The sequence below is a fragment of the Sus scrofa genome, chromosome 10 (assembly GCF_054392235.1).
Source record: "Sus scrofa isolate SSC_HxYL_T2T_F1_AM1 chromosome 10, Sscrofa_HxYL_maternal_Yorkshire_Landrace_v2.0, whole genome shotgun sequence".
Classification (NCBI taxonomy): domain Eukaryota; kingdom Metazoa; phylum Chordata; class Mammalia; order Artiodactyla; family Suidae; genus Sus; species Sus scrofa.
Window position 1 is genome coordinate 34,612,817 of NC_139392.1, and position 25,239 is coordinate 34,638,055.

General features: G+C 43.9%; 1 pseudogene; it reads right to left on the bottom strand.

Moving 5' to 3' along the window:
- Positions 1–25,239, bottom strand: part of LOC146398962 (sushi domain-containing protein 4-like) — a 62,228-nt pseudogene that overhangs the window by 25,848 nt on the left and 11,141 nt on the right.

A 25,239-nucleotide genomic window follows, 5' to 3' on the forward strand; every position in this document is an offset into this window, starting at 1 on the left:
AGACGAGGATGTGGAGGCCAAGAGAAGTTAAGTGACTTGCCCCAGGTTGAAAGGATACAGTAGGAAAGTGCGGATGCAAACCCACACTTGAATCAGTACACTGCAGCACCCCAACCATCACCTGGGGCTCATAGCAGGTGAGAAAAAGCATTGGGGCATGGTACAACCTGCAGTGACAGGTATACTGACAGCTGATGGGCTGATGGATAGAAAGCTCACAGAGACAGGCTTCCAGAGCTTTCCTGCTGTGGCTCAGCAGGTTAAGAACACAACGTGTATCCATGAGGATGTGAATTTGATCCCTGGCCTTGCCCAGTGGGTTAAGGATCCCATGCTGCTGTGGCTTGTGGCATAGGCCAGCAGCTGAAGCTCCAATTGGACCTCTAGCCCTGGAACTTCCAAATGCAGCAGGTGTAGCCATGAGAGAGAGAGAAAGGTTCCCACAGCTCAACCATCTGGCCATTCACCAGCCATCTGACTGCTGGGGTCAGAACACCCTCATATATTTCAAAGCCCTGAATAGCAACATGATCCAAATTACAGCACACTAACTGTCACCCTGCCAACAAGAAAAGTCAAACTGTATGCTCAGGAAGACAGGAAATTGAGGGGAGGGGAAGTGTGGGTGACACAGGAAAGGGGCAGGTACTTTCCTTGTGGACAGCGTATCTGTGTGGTCTACTCATGGTCTACCTGCATAAGTAAGGCACCACCTTTGAAAAAGACACAATTCAAGAGTGAAAGAAATACAAACACCCAAGCACATCTGGATACATTTTTGAGAATCCTTATGTCTTCTTTTAACTCACTGCTTAGTTGAACCCAGTTTCTATCAAGATTTTTTTTTCTTCTTAGGGCCATACTCATGCCATATGGAGATTCCCAGGCTAGGGGTCAAATCTGAGCTCCTGCTGCCAGCCTACACTGCAGCCACAGCAATGTGGGATCCAAGTGGCATCTGTGACCCACACCATAGCACATAGCAATGCCAAATTGATCCCTGACCCACTGAGTGAGGCCAGGGAGCGAACCTGCATCCTCATGGATATAAGTCCCATTCGTTTCCGCTGTGCCATAATGGGAACCCCCAGTTTCTCTCAAGTTTTGAGACAAAATCCCCTTCAGACCTCTCTGTGCCTCTCAGTTTAGAATCATGCCTTTGGTAGCATTTAAAGCTCTCACAAACTAATTGCAACAGATAATTGCAAGGAACATGTATTTTGAAGGTAAAGACATAAAAATTATTTTTTAAAAACCGAAGAAAGAAGGTATCAGGTGGCCATCTAAGTATAGGCAGCCATCGCCTGAGTTTCACCATCTCTCTGGGGCCCAGACCAGGCTGGCAGAGCAAAAGGGACTCATGTCAAAGCTTGAGACCCATTTCCAATTAGAAGCAGCTGCAGCCTCTTGTCCAGAATCTTAGCTTGTTTCTCCTTGAAGTGAGGTTTTGTTTTACCCCTCTTCCCATCATATCCCCTTAGCTCCAAGAAAACCACTTATGAAGTCCCAAAATGAAGCTCATCAGAATATAAGTCCACAAAAGGCATTTAAACCAATTCCAAAAGATTTTAAAGTAGGCCTTTCAAATTGATAGGACCTTTAACTGATCCTCTATTTCTGGTTGTCTAAGTAGGGAGAAACCTCAAGGAACCAGAAAAGCCCCCATTCATCAGCAGCTACACTCATCTCACCTGCCAGTGGCATCAGGACAGCAGAAAAGCTGTTCCTAGGGGAGATGGGGCAGGGTGTGGGGTGCCCTGGGCCCTCCAGACAAGGGTTGCTAGATTTGGTAAATGAAAATACAGGCCATGGAAGTTCCCATCATGGAGCAGTGGAAATGAATCTGACTAGGAACCATGAGGTTGTGGGTTTGATCCCTGGCCTCGCTCAGTAGATTAACAATCCAGCATTGTGGTGAGCTGTAGTGTAGGTTTCAGACATGGCTAGGATCTGGCATTGCTCTCACTCTGGCATAGGCCAGCAGCTGTAGCTCCGATTAGACCCCTCACCTGGGAACCTCCATATGCCACAAGTGTGGCCCCCAAAAGACAAAAAAAGACCAACAAAAAGAAAAAAAAAACACAGGACACTCACATATGGCCAAAGTTCAGATAAACAAAGAATAATTTTTGACCATTAAGTCCCATCCAATAGTTAAGACATGTTCATAATAAAAAGTTACTTGTTTATAGAGTTCCCATTATGGTTCAGTGTGTTATGAATCTGACTAGTATCCATGAGGATGAAGGTTCAATCCTTGACCTCCCTCAGTGGGTTAAGGATCTGGTGCTGCTGTGAGCTGTGGTCTAGGTTGCAGATATGGCTTGGAGCTGGCACTATGCCAGCTGTGGCATAGGCTGATGGCTGCAACTCTGATTCAACCCCAAGCCTGGGAACTTCCATATGCTGTGGGTGCAGCCCTAAAAAGAAGAAAAAAAAATATTTGTTGGTTTTTCTGAAATTCAGATTTAACTGGGTGATCTGTATTTTATGTGACATCTCGACTGTAGGCTCTGGTTCTCTAGGGGTTTCTGGATGGGTGGGCTCCACCCTCCAGCCCAGGTGAAGAGCAAGTGCCACTCATGCCCCTGCTGCCATTCTCACTTCTTCGGGCACCAAGCTCCGTTCTCTTCCCCTCCTTCCCCTCCTTCTCTCAAAGGGGGCTCCATGGCTCCAGCCAACCCACTCCAATCCATGGTCTCCCTTAGGAGACCCCTTCCCTGATCCTCTCGCTGTCACCCCTGACAACACACCTGCTACTCTGACCCCACCCCTCACTGAGATGCATGCATGCAGACAGGGCTTGTAGGAATTTGGTGGTTTCTACATTCTAGTGGGTCTTGTTCTGTTTCCCAAGAAAATCTGCAAATGGGCTATGGTTGAAGGTTCCTTTCATTGTTTCTCTCATATACAGTTCCTCCTGTCTGCTATATTCAGATGCCAAGAAGAAAATCAGGGTTTGTTTCATTTGATCATAACTTCAAGACCTGAACTGAAGCGAGGGCCACTCCAGCACACCCAACTTGCCTAGAAGAACTTTCTATAGACTCTACACACAGACACTGGCCTGATTCTGCAGTGGACACTCTGACCCCCACGAGACTTTAAACTGTTGATTAGTGCTCCTCAGGGTACCATACTCAAAAAGAATCACATACACTTAACAAAAACAGGAAAGAACGATCTCTTTGTTTCAGGCTTCCAAGTGTGTGCTTATAGCAAACTTTTACAGCTAAGCCATAAAATGCATGGAAATAGGAAGAAGCATTGACACAACAATAAAACAAGGGGTGAGATTAATGATGCCATAATACAATCCGTTTTCATTTGCTGCAGAGACAATTAATTTTTGAAGACATTTCATTTAACTTGGCAAGATTTTTCAGTTTAACCTTTGATGCTTGAAACTCTTTCATTCACTGTAAGCCTAAGAACCAAGGAAGGCCAGTTTTATGTCTGGTTGTAAGTACTGCTTCACAGCAGATGGCCAGGCTTGCTGCCTCTGCTCAAGACAGAGGCAAGCAATGTGTACTCAGGGAATGAAAGTCATTGCTGACCATAATTCTCAGCTCTTTATCTCCTAGCAAAACATCCAATTTAATTAGCCACAATTCAGTTTCCAAAAGAATGAGATGTGTTAGCTTCCAGAGCAAGGCACCAGGGTAGGCTGGATGACCAGATAAGGCTGTATAAGCACTTGAGATCCTCAGACCCTTCAAGTTTGAATCCAGGGAAGCCTTGATGGGAGGTCACAGTGCCCACTGGGAAGGAGGTCTGGAACTCAGAGATGTTCACATAGCCATTAGAAGAGGTGAGTGGTCTCAGTCAGCCTGTGATGCAGGAGAAAAAAAGGGAAGAGTCTCATGAGGGTATCTTGGCACACCAGAAAGACAAAGTACTATACTTCTTTCAGAGTCCCCCACTGTAAATGGGGTATGGCTTCTGAGGACTGCCCAGCTTGTTCTTAAATGCTCAGACTTCCTAATGTCCAAACCTATTTTATTCATAAAGCAACAATTTGCTTTTATATTTGCAATTGACATCAAGAGGGTCAGACAAGTAGGGAGGTAGTGATGGAGGGTTGCAGATCAGGACACCACTACCAGGGGGGCCCAGGCCTGACTACATATCAGAATCACCTTAGCAACTTCTTGTTTCTTTTTAGGGCTGCACCTGTGGCATATGGAAGTTCCCAGGCTAGGGGTTGAATCAGAGCTACAGCTTCCAGCCTATGCCACAGCCACAGCAATGCAGGATCCAAGCTGCATCTGTGACCTAGACCACAGCTCATGGCAATGGAGCTCCTCAACCCATTAAGCCAGGGATGAAACCTGCATCCTCAGGGTACTAGTCACATTCCTAACCCACTGAGCCACAATGGGAACTCCCGGAAATTCTTAAAAACACCAATGCCCAGCCCTGTTCCCTGGGCCAGTGTATATCCTGGAACCCCTATATTTCTCTTTCTTTCTTTCTTTTTTGCTTTTTAGGGCAGAACCTGCACCATAGGTACATTCCCAGGCTAGGTGTTGGGAACTGGAGCTGTAGCTGCCTATCACAGCCACAGCCACAGCCATAGCTACAGACACATGGGATCTGAGCCACACCTGTGAACTACACCATGGCTCACAGCAATGCCAGATCCTTAACCCACTGATAGAGGTGAGGGATCAACCCCCAATCCTCCTGGATATTACTTGGGTTTGTAACCTGCTAAGCTGCAAAGGGAACTCCCAACCCCTATCTTTTATTATGATTAATATTATTAATATTATTACAATTATCTCGTCTTTTTAGGACCACACCCATGGCATAAGGAGGTTCCCAGGCTAGGGGTCGAATCAGAGCTGCAGCCACAGCAACACCAGATCTGAGCTGCATCTGTGACCTAAACCACAGCTCATGGCAATGCCAGATCCTTAACCCCCTGAATGAGGCCAGGGATCAAATCTGCATCCTTATGAAAGTTAGTCACATTTTAATTCCTCTGAGCCACAAAAGGAACTCCCACCCCTGTCATATTCTTAAGCTCCCCAAGTAACCTTACAGTGCCACCAGGTCTGAGAACCACTGAGGTGCCAGAGAGGAAAGAGACACTCCAGCTGTTTCAGTGGGGGCAGTGGTGGTGGGGCAGATGAACAGGCTGGATACAAACTGGCTTCCATGGCAGCAGATAACAGAACAAACACCTGTCTGACATGATGTGATTAAAGGTTTGAAAATCTAGTTGGGCTTTAGGTGCAAGAGGCAAGTAACATGCAGCAAAGTGGTTCTCACACTGAGAGTCACCCAGAGAGAGGGCTTATAGAACTCACCACTGCCCCCCAAGCAGCCCCCTGAGCTTCTGATTCAGTTGGTCTGGGTGAGATCCAAGCATGTGCACCATCAAAGGCTTCCAGGTGCTGCTGCTCTCACTGCAGGCCTGGGTCCCAGTGTTTGAGCAGCCCTGCTGTTGTGAGTCTGCACCAGGCACACCATTCTGAGTGAGCCTGAGACCTGGACCCCAGCTTCTGCAAAACAGCAACCACCTTTTTGTCCTGTTCCCTGTGCAGTCCAGTGGAACATTCCCAGTTGTTTGGCATCCCCCTCTGTGCAGTATCCACTGTGATCACGGCATGTCTTACTGGCTTTGGCAGTCTTACTGGAGGGAATAATGACCCAGCAGAGCTGTTGCTCTTCCTGGGGAGAATAAATTGTGTGTGAATGAAATAATGTATAATGGAAATACCCACTTTCCCTTCTAATCACCAAGTACAAAGTATATGGGAGAAGCTGCAACAGAATCAGCTCTTCTTCTAAGCTGACTCTGTTACAGATCATGAGCCTGGGAGAGCTCTGGGTTTAGCACATCATTTGGGTCAGTGCCGAGTTAGATGGTGTCCGTATTGGGGCAAGCCCAGGGCAGTAAGTTGTGCAGAACACAAGGGGTATATACATGGGGCTGTGTAAGTGCCAAACTGGTGTCCTGGAGCCCTGCAGATCCCACAGACCCTGAAGATCCCTCAGGATGGGCCAGATAAGAAAGGCATGGTGCCCAGCCATCTTTCTGAGCAGTTCCAATGTCCTACAATGCCTTTTTCTTTTCCCCCAGAGCTGAAAACTGACAATGTTCATGGTAAAAGTGAAGTGTGTGTGGGTGGGGGGAGGTTGGCCATCAGGAATAAACTAGATCAATAATGGAGAAGAAATGGTAACCAAATTAACAGGAAGAAGGAAATGTGCTAGAAGCCTAGGCAGGGCTCCAATGAGTGGACCTCCTTGGAAGGAAGGTAGTCCTAAGCTACCCACAAAGATAAACTGCATCCTCTAGAGAAACACTAATTCTGACCCACAGGGAGAAGGAGGCATTGGAATGTGGCTCTCCACAACACAAAGTTCCCTGGGGGAAATGGCCTTGGAACAGTGCCCCCCACCCTCAAAAGGAGACAGAAAGGGGCTGTAACATGTGCAGCTAATCAAGAGGAAAAGCTAGGCTCACCCTTGGTTGGAGACAGCCTGTCCTAAAATACAGGGGAAAGTGGCTTCCACTCAATAGTTCAATGCGATTTCTATTTGCACTTCTAGATAATAGAGAGAAGGCTCCTCAGAATTTAGCCCCTGGACCTATAGGTGCAAATAATAGTTACAGGATGAACTGTCACTCCAAGGGCCAATTATATTCCCCCCTGGGGACTCAAGAGCTGTGTCAGGCTGTCTAAAGCAACCCCTGCATGTGTTTGATGCCTGAGCAGGCAGATGGCAAGGTGCTAGGGTTGGAGAGGATTAGGGCCCAGACCAGGGGCACCTCCTTGGTGGAGCTTGAGGGGTCTGGGGAGGGATGAAGGTGGGCTTTGGGGTGTATGGCTGTTTGGAGAAGCACACCTCTCAAGAGCAGCTGGCCAGCTCTTCTCTTGTTGCAGAAAACATCCAAGCTGTGTTTTGACCAGGGTTTAGTAAAGGGGGAGAGTCAGGAGGGGCCAGAAAGATCCAGCAGAAGCCCAACTCCGAACTCTGGACAATGACACCCCAAGACATCTATTGCCACAAGGCATTTCAAAAACATCATTGGGGGCAAAAATAACTCCTAAAGAAGCATGTTGTGTTTAAGGACATAAAGGGAAACCAAAAGAGTGGGAGAACCAAAAGATAAATGGGAAATATTAATGCAAGAAGTGGCTGGAGTCCAAAATAATTTTCCTGGCTGATACTCAGATAGTGGGGCAGGACCGGAAGGAATCAGTGGTTCAGCAAGTTCATTTGAATAAAGCACCCCACCTAAAAGCTGGCTGCTGATTCTGTGAACAGTCTCCCAGAATGTAAATACAACATGCATCTCCTTTAAAAATGTAACACACAATGTGCTAAACAACACAGGAGGTTTATGGGGGGCGGTGGGAGAAAGCAGGCAGATGAGACCCTGGGCTGCCACTGCCCCCTAATCCTGAAGCTTTTGTTTCTTCAAGGGGCCATGATGCCTCAGCTCTCGCATAAGGAAATGATTTATTTCCAACTCTGGGCATGAAAAGTAATAACAGAGTCTGCCAGTTGTTTCCCAGTGTCAACATCCTGATTTGAACATGCCAGTGCTTTTGGTGCAAAGAAGATTGCTCGCCCTCTCCCTTGCATTATGAATTATGCATGGACTTTTTGGTCCTTTGGTCCATGTCCCACATCAAAAAAAAAATAAAATAAAATTGGAATTAGTGCAATCTCGAGGGCTTATTTTCACAAACAGGGTCCTCTGGTTCCACCAGGCAAATTTAAAAAATGCACGAGGATAAATATTCACTTTATGGTCTGGATGAAATTTGAATTTGATTACTTTTCTGCTCCTCATGCATTATAAAAAAGGATAACATTATTAAGAGAAAATAGTCTCTGTAAGATTGGCTTTACATATATTTGCACCACTATGGAAATTGGTATAAAGTCTCTGTTATTCCAATTAAATATATAATTGTTCATCATACCCTTCCCAGCCCAGTTACAAGGCTCCTAATTCAGCAACTACATTTGGTTTCATAGTGAATGGAGACATCTGACATGCTGGAGAATAAGGCATTTCCCATTTAAACTTTAAAGCTGGATCTTCAGAGCTGGAAAGAACCCAAGGGAACAATATGGAGATGCTGAGAACAGAGCTTTGGCGATCAGAGTGCAATAGGGCTGAACCATGGGTTGTGTGTGGCTTTGCATTTCTCTCTGGCATCTTACTGGAGAAGCGAGTCCACACTCTACAATCACGACTGCCAAAAGAAGAGCAGAAAAGCACAGCCTCCGCCCAGTACCTTGGCAAAGGGGCAGATTGTCCCACGTTCCATCATCATGACCCAATAAAACCACATTGTACATGTCAGGGTAACGGATCTTGAATCCGTTGTGACAAGTGATTATTAATTTGTCTCCATGTCTGTATGTCTTGTTATGAATCTCAGCATCTTCAATTTGTGGGATATGGCAATCTACATTTGGGTAAAGGGATACATTATTTTTGGAGTTTAAACCATTTTGTGCTTCATGGCTTCACAAGAAAGCTCTTATTTTCAGACCTGGTCTCTACCTACATGGCAATCTGAGAAGTGATTCCTTATGTATCACAAGGCTTGGGTCACAGTGCTGAGTAAAAGAACTGGTTTCATGGGAAAACAGAGAGAGGGACCAATGGGGGGTGGTCCAGACCCAAAAGGAGCTCTCTTTCCTGCCTGGGATAGGTCACACCCTACAGATGAGCTTATAATTTTAGAAATGAGTGAACAAAGATAGAGGATGGGGCTTCACCTGAAATCTCTATCTGTCTGTACGCTTGGCCATGAGTGTGGGCAAGCATGGTGTGATGCAGCCTGCCTGGCTGGTCTCCTATGCCTCTGCCTGTGGGGTAAAGGGCTGGGCATGATAAGAAAATGTGCTTTGTAGAACCACAGGGGGCTGAGCCATCAGTGTATCTGCTGTTGGCCTTTCCCATCCTCCTTATATGTGTCTAAAAAGATAATAAATGGAGTGGCACATCCTACTGCCAGTATGCCAGTATTTCAAAGGCTCAGAGGAAGCAAAGATGGGGTCAGAACAGAACGCAGGGCCTGGGAGGCAAGAGGCAATGCAGGAGTCAGGAAAAGGGTGGTGGGGGAAGGATGAGCCCACACAACAAAATGGTTAAAAGATAAAAGTAACTCTACAATTGATTCATTCTAATTCTACTTCCAGTTTACCCTACAGGCCAAGTCACTCTTCTGCCAAGTTGGATCCAGTTCACCCTGCCCCCATCCCTGCCCAAAACACCCACCTTTAAAATCCCATGTGGTGCAAGCGGCCTTGGTGTCACCAACTCCTATGGGCACATTCTGTTGAAGGTCTCTGATTTTACGTGCATATATGCTATAAGCCTGAGCCATTTATTTCTACCTTTATTTTATTTTTTCTCTTTTTAGGGCCACACCATGGCAAATGGAGGTTCCCAGGCTAGGAGTCTAATCTGAGCTACAGCTCTCAGCCTACACCACAGCCACAGCAACATGGGATCCAAGCCACGTCTGCAACCTCCACCACAGCTCAAGGCAACACCAGCTCCTTAACCTACTGAGTGATGCTTGGGACCAAACCCACAACCTCATGGTTCCTAGTCTGATTTGTTTCCACTAAGCCATGACAGGAACTGCCTATTCTTACCTGTAGAGTCGGGTAGATGAGATGTGTTCCCAGTTTGTTGCTTCTTACTTTTTTTTCTTGAAGCAAGGAAACATTTTAAAACAGCACTTTGAGGATCAGAGAAACCTACAGAAATTTCTCAGTGGGTTTCTCAGCCATTCCCTAAAGGCTATGGAATCCAGAACAGGCTGGTACCATCTTAATAGGAAGCCTGGTTCTCAAGTTCCTCTAAGTTTGAAGAGTCAGCTGTAAGGTGCTAAGCTCTTAGATTCAGGGGGCTGACTGGTGGATGATTCAGGGTGGGGGGTCGAATCTGGGTGGCTTTACAAAGAGCATGTCCAAGGAATTTTTTTTTTGGCCGCCCCACAGCATATGGAATTCCCAGGCCAGGGATCAGATCTGAGACACAGTTGTGACCTGAGCCACAGGTGCAGCATCACCGGATCCTTAACCCACTGCACCAGGCCAGGGATCAAACCTGAATCCCAGTGGTCCCAAGATGCTGCCAATCCTGTCATGCCACAGTGGGAGCTCTGTCCCAGGAGCTTTGATGTGGGACTTGGGATGGGTTTACTGGGAGCACTCTGACAATGGCCTCTGGAAACTAGGCCATCAGTGACAGGAAAGCCTGGGGCAGAAAAGGGCCCCCCAGGCAGAGGAGAGCCCTGACAGCTGGAGTGAATTGGTGGTGACCATTCACCATCTCCTATGGGTTCTCCAGGTCCAAACCCCTGCAAGCCCAGCTCTGCCTTTATCTCAGCCCTCATTAGCACCCTTAGCTTGAGAGCAGGGACTGTGTTGCCACTGCCTCTGACACTCTGCCTGTGTCACCAGACCTTTGCATATACCTGGCAGAGAATAAATCCATGTGGACCTTTGCCCAGGAAACCTGTGAGCCCATAGCCCCCACATGAGACTGATTGACAGGCTTTCAGGGTGGCTCCGGCAGCTAAGCCGTCCCCAGAGGAAACCCATCATCAGCCCTTCCATGTGCCTATGGATGTCAACAGAGTCTTGGATGGTGAACTGGGTTCTGGTTTCAATTTTACCTCTCATTTTTGCATTTCAGGCTATGGAAAGAAGTCTTCTAGCTGTTCCTCTTTAACCAACAGTTTCTCTACCAGAATAGCTGAATCCCTCCCAAAACAATGCCAGAATAATCCTGACTGGAGTCACAGAAAACTGAGAGCTCTTGGCATACCACTGCTGCTTTCTTCTTAGGGGAAAATGGGAATGACATTTTTTTCAATATCACTACGCAGAAATTACTCACAGCAAATAAAAATGCATTTATCAAGTCACCTATCTGTAAAATCCGGGCTGTAAATAGAGCCTGTGGCAGTCATTTATATGACTAAACAACTATTTTCATGACTGATTCAAAACTTGTTCATGAATTAACTAACATACTCAGAGGGTGGCCAGCAAGAGGCAGTGAATTCAATGGACAGAAATGTCCATTTAGATTGTGACATATGGGTTGTGGCTGACCAGGAGCAGAAGCATCCAAGCTTTGTTTCCAAGGGTGGTTTCTCTGCATAGGGCTCTGTAGGAAGAACATGTCAAACTTCTCACTAGAACTTCATAGAGTTCCTGCTTCAGCTCAATGGGTTATGAACCCAACTAGTATCCATGAGGATGTGGGTTTGGTCCCTGGCCTCACTCAGTGGATTAGGGATCCAGCATTTCCATGAGTTGCAGTGTAGGTTGTAGATGTGGTTCAGATCTGGTGTTGCTGTGACTGTGGTGTAGGCCCCTAGCCTGGGAACTTCCATATGCCACAGGTGGAGCCCTAAAAAGAACAAAAATCCAAAATACTTCATGTGACCATAAGTAGAAGTTGGGGGCTATGTGTTCAAAGGGAATCCACAGCCCCCCCCATCCCAGTAATTATGTACTCTACTCAAGGAAGACTTAGTGTAGCAGAGTTCCCATCATGGTGAAGCAGAAATGAATCTGACTAGTATCCATGTAGTTGCAGGTTTGATACCTAGCCTTGCTCATCAGGTTAAAGATCTTGCATTGCCATTAGCTGTGGTGTAGATCTCAGATGTGGCTCAGATCTGATGTTGATGTAGCTGTGGTGTAAGATGGGAGTTGTAGCTCCAATTGGACCCCTAGCCTAGGAACCTCAATATGTGGTAATGGCCCTAAAATGCAAAAAAAAAAAGAACCAATTTACTGTGTTCTGTGTGAGAGGATCCCTATGTCACCTGAGGAGTCAGAAGCTGGAGTTCACACTCTACCAAGGCCGAGCTGCCAGGAAGGCCTGTGCCCTTGAATTTAAGAACAAAACTCAGACAGACCAGCTCTAACAAAGCCTAAACTAAACCATGAAAGCAGAATATACCACCCAGAGACTTTACATATATTTTTTAAACCCACCATGTCTGGCACCAAATCCCCCCAGTAAGGAGGGTCATGAAGAAAGAAGAAAGCAGCCGAAACAGGCAGACGTCTCAACCAGGTTATCAGTAGCAGTAAACAACTCTGAATCTTATATCCATGAAAATAAATAAACCAGGATCCTTAGTATCTGAAAATACACCTATAATATTCATTGCTTCTAAAGTTTCAAACAGAAATAACATGATTTTTCTATAGCACAAATGCATCCAGCCACCAGAAATAATTTGTAAAAGGAATTTCAGAAATAGTGTTACCAAGGACTATGAGAAACAGTTTACCATAACTGATTTTGTCAGGTAGACTCAGGTCAACAGTCAAAACAGCTCTTGTTTGCAGGGCATAAATGTGCAGTTTGGAGCTCTAACTAGAGGCATATCAAAAGCCTCCATTCCAGAAATGCCCTTTCACTAGCCTACCACTAGGGTTGTTTCTGTATCCTGCCTCTAGTAACAATGAGGATTTAATATAATAAATAAACAAGTGAGGAGTTCCTGACAGAGCACAGCAGAGGTGAGTCCAACTGGGGACCATGAGGCTGTGGCTGTGATCCCCAGCCTTGCTCAGTGAGTCAGGGATCTGGCATTGCCATGGATTGTGTTGTGGGTTGAGGATGCAGCTTGGATCTAATGTTGCTGTGGCTGTGGTGTAGGCTGGCAGCTACAGCTTGGATTGGCCCCTTTGCCTGGGAACCTCCATGTGCCATGAGTGCAGCCCTAGAGAGACAAAATCCAAAAATTAAAAAATTAAAAAAATAAAAAAAATAAATGAGTGGAACAGAGGCCCTAAGGCAGTACTACGCATCTGTACCTACATACAAATCAACTGCTCAGATTAGCTGCAGAGAACAGAGTCCTAAAGGATGGAGCAGGAAAGAGCAAAGGACATTTTATTTGGTCTCATTTATTTGTTTATTTGTTTATTTATTTATTTATTTTATTCTTAGGGCCACACCTGTGGTAAATGGAAGTTCCGAGACTGGGGATCGAATCAGAGCCACAGCTGCCAGCATACACCACAGGCAGGGCAACATGGGATCTGAGCCACATCTGTGACCTATGCTGCAACTTACGGCATTGCTAGATTCTTAACCCACTGAATGAGACCACGGATTGAAACGACATCCTCAGGGATGCCATGTAAAGTTCTCATCCTGCTGAGCCACAGGAAATCTTAAATACTTTTTAAAGAATATGTACCATCTGTTAGATATCCTACTCTTTAAAATATTAGCTATGCATGAAAAGAAATCTGATTCCTTAAAAATGCCAAATTTCAAAATCAATACGCTCCCCTCCAATTGTTCCTAGGAATGTGAATACATGATACTAAAATTCACAATTCATATTGGTATGCTAAAGGCTCTGAAAGTCTTGCTGTCAAGAATTCTACTGACCAGAGTTCTCACTGTGGCTCAGTGGAAATGAATCTAACTAGTATCCATGAGGATGCAGGTTCAAACCCTGGCCTTGCTCAGTGGGTTAAGGATCCAGTGTTGCTGTGAACTGTGGTATAGGTCACAGATGTGGCTCAGATCTGGCAGTGCTGTGGCTGCGGTGAAGGCAGGCAGCTGTAGCTCCAAGTCAAAACTTAGCTTGGGAACTTCCATATGCCACAAGTGGTGCGGCCTAAAAAATCCAAAAAAAAAAAAAAAAAAAAAAAAAAAGAATTCTACTGATCTTGTTCAAGCCAGCATTTGTGAAGAGCATTATGCATCTGCCCACTGGTTCATTCATTCACTGAGTTACTGAGCACCTCTTCTAGGTCCAGGGCATTGCAGCGGCTGGGGATGGAGAAAAAGTCAAGAATCCCATGCTTATAGCTTTTGCATAGAGGGAGACTGCCAACAGTCAGAATATCAGGTGAGTGAGTTCACAAATAACAGGCATTGATCTCTTTGATGATGAACACACAACAAGGTAATATGATAGGGACTGACCCAGGGACAGGAAAGGAGCCTCTCAGGAAATGACATTTATTAATCTGAGACCTAATGACAAGAAGAATCCAATCATGTGTGGATCAGGGAAAAGAGTATTTCAGGTGGAAGGAACAGAAACTACGAAGGCCAGGAAAGAGCTTGGGGTCTTTAAAATCACAAAAGAAGATCAGTGTGTCTGGAGGAGAGTAAGAAAGGAGGAGATGGAAAAGCCAGATCATCCAGGGCCTTCAAGAGGAGGGCAATGGATCCTCTTTCATTTTAGAGTGACGGGAGCTCCTGGAGATTCTAAAGTATGGGCCATGACATGCTCGGTGTCGCGTGAGTATGTGCAGCAAAGGGCTAGCCTTACACAGAGGGAGTTTTTGTCTTTGCCCTCAGCTCCTGGGAAGTTCCCTCAAAGCCCTTGGTATGTCCTGAGATGAGTATCTTTGTTTATCTGGGGCTTCCAGGCCATGCCAGATGTGTATGCTAACAATGGGATTTGGGCCAGGGAACACTGACTTCAGGAAGTATTGGCTCCACTCTTGGAAGAATAGGAGACACAAAAGTGGCCACAACAATGCCTATGTGCCAATGCCCCAAATAAAACATTGGACACCAAGTCTCAGGTGAGCCTCACTGCATGTCAGTACTCCATGCATGTTGACACACGTAGCGGCTGGGAGAAAAGTCACTGTGTGTATGAATCCATTCAGAGGACAACTGGAAGCTCATGCCTGGTGACTCTTGGACCCATGTCAGTCTCTCTCTTTTGCTGATTTCAATCTGTGTTCTTTCACTGTAATAAACCATAATCATGAGTCTCATCAGTGCTTCTAGGGAACTGCTGAACCTGAGGATGGGCTTGGAGACTTCCAAACTTGTAGCTGGAATCAGAAGTGACAGTCTGGGGGCTCCCATACTTGCAGTTGGTTTCAGAGGTGATGGCGGGTTTTGAGGATCCTCAAACTTTGCACCACAGAATGTTTTTTTTTTTTCTCACTTATTATCTACTACCATCCCTCAGAATCACTGTTCTGTGTTGGTGCTGTTCCACACACTACTGTTCCCTGAAGTAGTACCCAGAGAACATGGTCCTGATCACCACTGTCTACTCAGGATCAGGGTGAAGATGCTGAATGGAATCAACTGTGGCCAATGACGTCAAAATAAACAAGCAACATAAGGCAGAGAAAAGCAGAGGCAAGAGTGATGCTCTTCAGAAAGGATACAACTGGACAGAGTGGGTGCTTTATGGCAAAAGAGCCACCAACACATGGGTAGTTTTGCTTTGGGAACAGGACTAGTTCAGGCTGTTTCTTTCTTTTTTATAGGATATTGACTCTCATGGAACCTGAAGAACAGGATGTTCAAGACGTCATGGCTCTTAGCTCAATGTTTACAAGAAACTATCTCCAGGTCATGCTTAAACCACTGAGAAGTAGCCATGTGGCAGAGAGGGGGACACAGTAAAGTTACTATAAGCAAGCATGTTTCTTGTACTTAGCATTTTTCTTTGACTTATAGATTGCTATATTTTATTTATTTGTGGTTGACAAAGGCATCTAGCATCTGTGTTTTGCTAAAGTATTTCCTTATAGTTAACACTTGAAGAGTAATTCTTCATGCATTCTTGGCTGTCTACTCTCATACATTTCTTTTAAGCATACATAGAACATTTATAAAAATTGGCCATACTGGGGCATAAAGAAAGTCTCCATACATTTCAAAAGACTGAAATTATACTGCATGTTTCCTGGCCATGGTGAAATGAAAATAGAAATACATACAGTCATCCCTAAGTATCCACGGGGTACTCGTTCCAATTAGGAACTCCTCCCACCCCATGGATGCCAAAATCTATAGATGCTGAAGTCCCTTACATAAAATGGCAAAGTATTTGCACATACCATATTCATATCCTCCTGTACTTTAAATCATCTCTCAATTACTTGTAGTACCTAATACAATGTAGGTGCTATGTAAATAGTTGCAAATAATAATATAAATGCTAGGTAAATCATTGCCAGTGTGCAGCAAATTCAATTTTGCTTTTTGGAACTTTCTAGAATTTTTCTCTGTGTGTGGGTGAATATTTTCAATCTGAGGTTGGTTGAATCTTCAGTGGAATCCTAGCAGAACATGTGGATACAGAAGGGAGACTTTGAAAATTTAGTAAAATCCCCAAATGTTTGGAAATTAAGTAATACCTTTCTAAATAATCCATGGGCCCCAAAAGAAATCATGGTTAAAAAGAAAAATGCTTTGAATCAAATAACAATGAAAATGCTACATATTAAAATGTATGCCCACAGATAAAACTATGGCTCTAAATTTCCCTCTAATCATAAATGCACATATTAGAAAAAGAGAAATATCTGAAAATCAGGAGTATATATCTCACAGTTGGTTAGAGTTTGCTAGTAACATTGTTTTCTATACATAGTAGATTGTTCTATAAATTTCTAAGAGAGAAACATTAAAAACTTTCATTGTGATTGTGGACTTGTCCTTAAAGTTCCATGAACTTTTGCTTTATGTATTTTGAGGTATAGTACTAGGAACACAAAAATTTAGAATCCATTATTCAGTACCCAAATTAAGAATTCCTCTAGAAAAGTTAGAAAAATGGCAGCTGAACCTAAAGAAAGTACAAGGAAGTAAATAATAATGAAAAGAGCAAAAGCATTAATGAAATGGGAAAAGAAACATACATAAGAGAAAATCCACAAATGCAAAAGCTGGTTCTTTGAAATCAAAAAAATAAAAAAAGAGAGGTCACACACAACCATAAAAGAATAAAGCAGGGACACCATTACAAATCCTGATTTGAAAAATTTAAAAAAAAGTTATGGAAAACTTTACACCAAGAAATTAGAAATGTTAGATTCAACTGAATTCCTAAAACAATTGAACAATAACTGTATAATTTACCAAAACTGACACAAGAAAAAACTGAAAGTGGTTATAATCCTAAAAAATATAGAACAAACTGAATTCAAAACTAAAAAACCTTCCCACAAAGGAAACTCTAGGTGGCTTCCCATGAATTACACTAAATATTTAAGGAAGAAATAGCACCTGTCTTATTCAAACTCTTTTAAGACTTCTATTCAGAAAGACAACAATCCCTCATTTTATGAGTGTAGCATGACCTTGATGGTAAAAACTGACAAGAACACTACAAAGAAATAAAGACTGAGGCAGGCCAATCCATCTTATCAACATAGATGCCAAATTATTTTCCAGATGGCTATTTGACCTCATATGTAAATTTAGAGGTTTTTGGAGAAACTGGGTTTGGTTTAGAAGGTTTCACCCTAGGAGACAAAATGACCTAATTTCTTGCTTTTCTCTTAATAAACAGAATTTTAACTACTTTATTAAAAAAAGAAAACATGGAGGTCTCTTTCCACCTTGTGGAAAGTAACTTTCATTTTCAACAAGGAGGTGATAGAAGCATTTGGTTGCCAGAATTGAGCCCACAAGAAAAATCAGAGAAGGCCATTACCAAGGTTCTATCCTCTGTCTTCATGTTCCACTTTGGCGCACCTATGGCAAGTATCACAAGTCATGCTCTGAGGCCTGCCAGCACGAGAATCTCCTGGAGGTGCCTGCCAAATTCAGATTCCTAGTGCAGAAAAACCTCTCAGAGTAGGCCTGGAAATGTGCATTTTTAACATGCTCCTAGGGCAATTCCCATGAAGTAAAACATGGAGAACCACTGCTGGATGGATATGCAAGGTGACCAACTAGGTGAAAGACAGCAGTTCAAACACAAAGGTTGGCTCAGGGTTAACAAGCCCCCTGGCCCAGCCCTGAGGACTATGACCTGGAGTAAAGAACAAGTTCTTATCTGAGCAGCTGGGAGGCAGCACTGTAGCTGAGCCTCTCATTCTGCCTCCAGGGTGGCCTTCTGAGATCTGCATTATTTTATTTATTTATTATTTTTACTGCCACACCTGTGGCATATGGAAGTTCCCAGGCTAGGGGTCAGATTGGAGCTGTAGCTGCTTGCCTTCACCACAACCACAGCAATGCCAGATCAAAGCCACATCTGCAAACTATGCCACAGCTCACAGAAATGATAGACCCTTAACACACTGAGTGAGGCCAGGGATCAAGCCTGAGTTTTCATGGATACTAGTTGGGTTCTTAACCCTCTGGGCCACAAGAGGAATGCCAAGATCTTCACTCTAACAGGACTCTCAAGATGCAGACTGGGAGAGAGGACAAGATGGCGGAGGAGTAGGGGGACACGCTCGCCCTCTCCCACAAACACAACAAAAAAAGCACATCTACAGAAGAAATGACTCGCACAGAACAGCAACCAATCGCTGGCAGAGGAACCTAAACTCCAATAACGGCAAGAAGTTCGTGACATTACTGGGCAGATCGGGAGAAAAGAGGAGAGTGAGAGAAGGTGAATCCCAGTGGGACGGGCGCTCCCGAAAGGGAACTGCGGAGGAGAAAGGGATCCCGCACCCTGGAAAGTCACCTACCGGGCGAAAGATCAAATGAACCGGAGGAATCCCCAGATGCAGAGAAGAGTGTAGCAGTAAGTCGGAGTATGGAAAAACGGATCAAGAACCCAACGGACCATCTGAACTACGGGCACAGTCACCAAAAATTGAGACGCCTGGTTGGGGGCTGGGCACCGAGACCTCGCCTCTGAAGGTTGGTCCCCGAGAGGGGGCCGGGGGACGCCTGGGTGGGGGCTGGGCACCGAGACCTCTGCTCCAGAGATTAGTCCCCGGGCTAGGGGGGCGGGGAAGAGCGGAAACTGCTTGGGAGGTCTCTAAACCATTTGACGGGGCAGAGACTGCCTGGGAGAATAGAAAACAAAGCTGTCGCAGAGGAAGGGAGCAATACTCTAGGGGCGGGGAAGTGGAAAACCGCATCAGAGGGAACCTGGGAGAAGAGCCTGGTCTGCGCCCGTGCTGGGGAGGGGAGAGAAGAAGGGGTGGGTTCCCATAGAATACCCCTCACGCCACAGCAAGCTTACAGGCCCGCTAGTCAGCAGAAAGCTGTGCTTCCCAGTGCATTCCCTCCCCCCACCCCCGCCACCCCCTACGCTCTCCCGGAACCTGGGGCTGCCTGCCATCCAGGAGGACTGGCCTCAACAATTGCCTGAAGCCTACCACCGCAGGGGCTCTCCCTGCACAGGCCTGCTTGCCCTTTGGAGGGGCTACACTTCCACAGAGCAGCACCAAACACCACCAGCCCCCTAGAAAAGGCCTGCAGCCCAGAAAAGCTAGAACAAGCCTAGCCAGGCCGTGAATAGATCGGCCTAATTCTCTGACGGTTTTTCTGAGTCGGGTTGCCCCGGGGAGGAGCCTCTTGGGTCTCCAAGGGCCTTGCTACCCGCCCAAGACCCCAGTGGGTGCTAAGACCTAGTGGACCAGCTGCATAGGACTGCCAGCTCCAGGCAGGACCCCCTGCAGCCCAGAAAAGCTGCAACAAGCCTGGCCGAGTTGGGAAAAGATCTCAGACGGTCTTTCTGAATCGGGCTGCCCTGGGGAGGAGCCTCTTGAGTCTCCAAGGGCCCTGCTACCCGCCCAAGCCCCCAGGGAATGCTGAGACCTAGTGGACCAGCTGCATAGGACTGCCAGCTCCAGGCAGGACCCCCTGCAGCCCAGAAAAGCTGCAACAAGCCTGGCCGAATTGGGAAAAGATCTCAGACGGTCTTTCTGAATCGGGCTGCCCTGGGGAGGAGCCTCTTGAGTCTCCAAGGGCCCTGCTACCCGCCCAAGACCCCAGGGGGTGCTGAGAACCAAGTGAAATCTACTACGATCGTGGGGTGGACCTCCCAGTCCTGTCTGCCCTCAGGAAGTCCTCCTTTGCTTCAAAGAAACACTGTTAGTCCCATTAACACTCCAGAAAAGCCACACTGCCTCAAAAAAGATTGACCAACAACGCCAGCCCTCAGGAAACATTCCACGGCAGTGACAAGGCAAACACTGCCCGGCCACTGAGGGTACAACTCCACCAGGAAAAAGAAAACAACAAGCAAGATGAAGAAGCTGAGAAACCACCCCCAGTCAAACCAACAGGAGAACTCACCTAAAACAGTCAACAATGAAACAGATCTCTGCAGTCTGACAGACCTGGAATTCAAAAGAGAAATACTGAAAATACTGAAGGAATTAAGAGAAGATATGAACAGTAATGCAGATACCCTCAGAAAGGAGCTAGAAAATATAAGGAGGAGCCAAGAAAAACTAGAACATTCATTTGCAGAGACGCAAACTGAACTAGGGGCAGTAAAAACCAGAATGAATAATGCAGAAGAACAAATCAGTGATATGGAAGATAGAATAATGGAAATCACTCAATCCGGTCAACAGACAGAAAACCGAATCAAAAAACTGGAAAGCAATATAAGAGACCTATGGGATAATATAAAGCGGGCCAATCTACGCATAATAGGAATTCCAGAAGGAGTAGAAAAAGATAAGGGAATGGACAATATATTTGAAGAAATTATCGCTGGAAACTTCCCAAATCTAAAGGATACTGGATTCAAGATACAAGAAGCACAGAGGGCCCCAAACAAACTGAACCCAAACAGACCCACACCAACACACATCATAATAAAGATGGCAAAAGTTAGTGATAAAGAGAGGATCCTAAAGGCAGCAAGAGAAAAACAGAATGTTACCTACAAGGGAACCCCCATAAGAATATCAGCTGATTTCTCTACAGAAACACTAGAGGCCAGGAGGGAATGGCAAGAGATATTTAAAGTGCTAAAAGGAAAAAATATGCAACCTAGAATACTTTATCCAGCAGGAATATCATTTAAAATAGAAGGGGAAATAAAAATTTTTCCCAACAAACAAAAACTTAAAGAATACAGCAACACGAAACCCAGGTTAAAGGAAATATTGAAAGGGCTTCTCTAAACCAAAAAGAAAGGAAGGAAAGGGAAGAAAAAAGAAAAGAAAAAAAAAGAAGAAGAAGAAGAGGAAGAACTAGGACTGAGGAAACCGCAATCAGAGAGCAGTCACTCAAATAAGCCAGCATACAGATTTAATCATGAACATGCTTCAAACAAAATATATTTAAAAAGAAAAAAATAAAAGAGTCATCAAAACCATAAAATGTGGGCAAGGGATGTTAGGAGGTAAATAATCCTTTTTGTTTGTATGTATGTCTCTCTTCTTAATTTTAGTATAATAATGAAGTGTTTGAACTTACAGGACCATCAGGCTAAAACACACAATTATGGGAAGGGGTTAGCATACTTAAAAAACAGGACAACCACAAGCCAAAACCAAATATTGCCTTTGCAAAAAATGAAAAAAAAAATACACTCAAGCAGATAATAACAGGAGACCAACCGACCAAAAAAAAAAAAAAAAAAAAAAGAATGGAGAACCATAGAATCAACTGGAACACGAGGATCAAATGGCAATAAATAATCATCTATCAATTATCACCTTAAATGTCAATGGACTGAATGCCCCAATCAAAAGACACAGAGTGGCTGAGTGGATAAAAAGGCAAAAACCTTCAATATGCTGCCTACAAGAAACTCACCTTAGGACAAAAGATACATATAGATTGAAAGTGAAAGGCTGCGGAAAAGTATTTCACGCCAATAGACACGACAGAAAAGCAGGAGTCGCAACACTCATATCAGACAAAATAGACTTTAAAACAAAAGACATAAAGAAAGACAAAGAAGGACACTATTTAATGATTAAGGGATCCATCCAAGGAGAGGATGTTACTATCATCAACATATATGCCCCAAACATAGGAGCACCCAGATACATACAACAAATATTAACAGACATAAAGGGAGATATTGATGAGAATATAATCATAGTAGGAGACCTAAATACCCCCCTCACATCAATGGACAGATCCTCTAGACAGAAAACCAATAAAGCAACAGAGATCCTAAAGGAAACAATAGAAAAGTTAGACTTCATTGATATCTTCAGGACACTACATCCAAAAAAATCAGAATACACATTCTTCTCAAATGCTCATGGAACATTCTCAAGAATCGACCACATATTGGGACATAAAGCGAATCTCAATAAATTTAGGAGCATAGAAATTATCTCAGGTATCTTCTCTGACCACAATGCCATGAAATTAGAAATCAACCACGGGAAAAGCAAAGAGAAAAAACCTACTCCATGGAGACTAAACAACATGCTACTAAAAAACCAATGGGTCAATGAGGAAATCAAGAAGGAAATTAAAAACTACCTTGAAACAAATGATAATGAAGACACAACCTCTCAAAATCTATGGGATGCTGCGAAAACAGTGCTCAGAGGGAAATTTATAGCAATACAGGCCTTTCTCAAAAAAGAAGAAAGATCCCAAATGGACAACTTAACCCTCCACCTAAATGAATTAGAAAAAGAAGAACAAAAAAGTCCTAAAGTCAGCAGAAGGAAGGAAATTATAAAGATCAAAGAAGAAATCAATAAAATAGAGACTCAAAAAACAATAGAGAAAATTAATAAAACCAAGAGCTGGTTCTTTGAAAAGGTGAACAAAATTGATAAACCCCTGGCCAGACTCACTAAAAAGAGGAGAGAAAGAACCCAAATCACCAAAATTATAAATGAAAAAGGAGGAATCACAACGGATACTGCAGAAATACAAAAAACCATAAGAGAATACTATGAACAACTATATGGCAATAAGTTTGACAATCTGGAAGAAATGGCCAATTTTCTAGAATCTTACAGCTTGCCAAAACTGAATCAAGCAGAAACAGACCAACTGAACAGACCCATCACTAGAAATGAAATTGAAGAGGTCATAAAATCACTCCCTACAAATAAAAGCCCATGACCAGATGGCTTCACAGGTGAATTTTATCAAACATATAAAGAGGAATTGGTGCCCATCCTCCTTAAACTCTTTCAAAAGGTTGAAGAAGAACGAATACTCCCAAAGACATTTTATGAGGCCACCATCACCCTTATTCCAAAACCAGGCAGAGATACCACCAAAAAAGAAAACTATCGCCCAATATCTTTGATGAATATAGATGCAAAAATTCTCAACAAAATCTTAGCCAACCGAATCCAACAACATATCAAAAAAATTATACACCATGACCAGGTAGGGTTCATCCCACGTGCACAAGGATGGTTCAACATACGCAAATCAATCAGCATCATACACCACATTCACAAAAAAAAAGTCAAAAATCATATGATCATCTCAATAGACGCAGAAAAAGCATTTGACAAAGTTCAACATCCACTCATGATCAAGACCCTCGCCAAAGTGGGTATAGAAGGAACATTCCTGAATATAATCAAAGCCATTTATGATAAACCCACAGCAAATATAATCCTCAATGGGGAAAAACTGAAAGCCTTCTCACTCAAATCTGGAACAAGACAGGGATGCCCACTCTCACCACTGCTCTTCAACATTGTTTTGGAAGTCTTAGCCACAGCAATTAGACAAACAAAAGAAATAAAAGGCATCCATATAGGAAGAGAAGTGTTAAAACTGTCACTGTATGCAGATGACATGATTCTATACCTAGAAAACCCTAAGGACTCAACCCCAAAACTCCTTGAACTAATTAATAAATTCAGCAAAGTGGCAGGATATAAGATTAACATTCAGAACTCAGTTGCATTTCTGTATACCAGCAACGAAACATTAGAAAAGGAATACAAAAATACGATACCTTTTAAAATTGCACCTCACAAAATCAAATACCTCGGAATACACCTGACCAAAGAGGTAAAGGACCTATATGCCGAGAACTATAAAACCTTAATCAAAGAAATCAAAGAAGATGTAAAGAAATGGAAAGATGTTCCAATGTCCTGGATTGGAAAAATCAATACTGTGAAAATGGCCATCCTACCCAAAGCAATCTACAGATTCAATGCAATCCCTATCAAATTACTCATGACATTTTTCACAGAACTAGAACAAACAATCCAAACATTTGTATGGAACCACAAAAGACCCAGAATCGCCAAAGCAATCCTGAGAAACAAAAACCAAGCAGGAGGCATAACTCTCCCAGACTTCAAGAAATACTACAAAGCCACAGTCATCAAAACAGTGTGGTACTGGTATCAAAACAGACAGACAGACCAATGGAACAGAATAGAGAATCCGGAAATTAACCCTGACACCTATGGTCAATTAATCTTTGACAAGGGAGGCAAGAACATAAAATGGGAAAAAGAAAGTCTATTGAGCAAGCATTGCTGGGAAACCTGGACAGCTGCATGCAAAGCAATGAAACTAGAACACACCCTCACACCATGCACAAAAATAAACTCCAAACGGCTGAAAGACTTAAATATATGACAGGACACCATCAAACTCCTAGAAGACAACATAGGCAAAACACTCTCTGACATCAACATCATGAATATTTTCTCAGGTCAGTCTCCCAAAGCAATAGAAACTAGAGCTAAAATAAACCCATGGGACCTCATCAAACTGAAAAGCTTTTGCACAGCAAAGGAAACCCAAAAGAAAACAAAAAGACAGCTTACAGAATGGGAGGAAATAGTTTCAAATGATGCAACGGACAAGGGCTTAATCTCTAGAATATATAAGCAACTTATACAACTCAACAGCAAAAAAGCCAATCAATCAATGGAAAAATGGGCAAAAGACCTGAATAGACATTTCTCCAAAGAAGATACACAGATGGCCAGCAAACACATGAAAACATGCTCAACATCGTTGATTATAAGAGAAATGCAAATCCAAGCTACCGTGAGATACCACCTCACACCAGTCAGAATGGCCATCATTAATAAATCCACAAATAACAAGTGCTGGAGGGGCTGTGGAGAAAAGGGAACCCTCCTGCACTGTTGGTGGGAATGTAAACTGGTACAGCCACTATGGAGAACAGTCTGGAGATACCTTAGAAATCTATACATAGAACTTCCATATGACCCTGCAATCCCACTCTTGGGCATCTATCCAGACAAAGCTCTCCTTAAAAGAGACACATGCACCCGCATGTTCATTGCAGCCCTATTCACAATAGCCAGGACATGGAAACAATCCAAATGTCCATCGACAGATGATTGGATTCGGAAGTGGTGGTATATATACACAATGGAATACTACTCAGCCATAAAAAGGATGACATCATGCCATTTGCAGCAACATGGATGGAACTAGAGAATCTCATCCTGAGTGAAATGAGCCAGAAAGACAAAGACAAATACCATATGATATCACTTATAACTGGAATCTAATATCCAGCACAAATGAACATCTCCTCAGAAGAGAAAATCATGGACTTGGAGAAGAGACTTGTG